The 1611-nt window shown below is 33.5% G+C and overlaps 1 protein-coding gene across 1 annotated transcript in view; it reads right to left on the reverse strand.

The window, feature by feature from the left end:
* The window catches only part of LOC106876174 (SREBP regulating gene protein), a 29728-nt gene that overhangs the window by 27427 nt on the left and 690 nt on the right, over positions 1 to 1611 (reverse strand). The gene's annotated exons all lie outside the window — the stretch shown is intronic.

Raw genomic sequence — 1611 nt, forward strand, 5'->3', positions numbered from 1 at the left:
CAATGTTTAAATACATTTTTAGAATAACACTTTTAAATAAATTGCTCTTGTTTCGTTATGAGAAGCATTTCTGAAATATTTGCATTTGAACTGCGCGTGTTTTGGTTTGCTGTCTAAAACTTAATGATTAAAATTTTAGAAGCAGTAGAACAAATAAGACGACCTCACAGTTATTTCTTTATCTTATTTTCTTTTCTTTTTGTTAGGGATGGGGGGGGGATAATTCAAAGTCTATTTGTTTTATTCTTTATTGCTTTTGAAACTTAGTTAAGGACACTTTATCGCAGTGCTACTCAAAATGAACAATTCTACCTTCTGGGGCGGGGATAATGGGGATACTAGGACGAAAGGGGCGGTAAGGAGATTGTAGATGCATCTTTCAATTTTCAGTTTTAATCTGTGCGAAGCATCTGGTAATATTAATGGTCGAAATGGTTTTTTTATATTGCTGTTTTTTTTTTACATTCCAAATAGTATTTTAATAGTGATCAACCATTGGCAGCAAGTTTTTGTGGTGTATATAATTCTGGGCAATTACAGCAAAGAGGCGTTGAAAAAGGGAGCGAACGTTTGATAAGCACTGTTCTATTTCTATTAAATATTACTTCTGTAAACAGAAATATTCTGGCTAAGAATATTGTCGTTCATTGTCAAACTAAAATGGTTCAGTTCCCTGTGCAACTGTTTGTTTACCTTTTTTTTTTGTCTTTAGAAACCATTTTGTATGCTTGTATGTATTCTTACGGGTTTATAGTAACTTATTGTAGTGGACATTATTACACTTTCAGTACGTTTACTAATGTTGTTAACCCCTGCTGATTGAGCAAAGCTAAAATCAAAGGCATTCCAGTTTTAACCATTCTGTCTGTATTTTATCAGGAATAGTATATTTAGGACTAAATTATTTAATGTGCTTCACCCTTTTCTTATGAACAATAAGGTATGACTGGGGGGGGGGGATGTGGCTTCTGTTTCCAGTAAATCGAACAACTCCGAGTTATGTTTATTAGAACTGGGGGTCGATAAAATAAGCATCAACCAAGTACAAGAGTCGATAAAATCGACTGTTCCTTCCCACAAAAGTTCTGGCACTGTACCGATGCCAAAAATCATCGTTACATATAAACATATACATATGCTCACACGCAACTAAGATAATGCTACGACAGCAACAACCACCTTATACGAAAGAGATAAGCTCAAATCTTTTCTTGGGGACATACATACGTGGGTGACTGCGGGTGGAAAACAATATCAACTTGTTAATGGATTTATTTACTACCAATTACATGCGTTGATCAATCATTTGCAATGGTGTTTTGTTCAATAGAAGTTTTTAAAAATAGCTTGTAATTAATAACTATAAACGCAGCAATAAGAAGCGAGACGTCAGCGAAATTTATAAGATCAATTTACTGCTTAGAAAGCACCAGATGTTTAAACATGTGTCAAGGGGAGGTTTTTTTTTTGCTGACTCTGCGAAAGTCGAAGATTTTACTCTATTGAGTTGGTATGACATAAAAACAAAATATTAATTCTAACGATGCACATTCTTCGCTTTATTATGATTAAAAATAAATTTATATAAAAGAACTTTTAGAAAAGATAAAC

Source organism: Octopus bimaculoides, chromosome 1 (genome assembly GCF_001194135.2).
Source record: "Octopus bimaculoides isolate UCB-OBI-ISO-001 chromosome 1, ASM119413v2, whole genome shotgun sequence".
Taxonomy (NCBI): domain Eukaryota; kingdom Metazoa; phylum Mollusca; class Cephalopoda; order Octopoda; family Octopodidae; genus Octopus; species Octopus bimaculoides.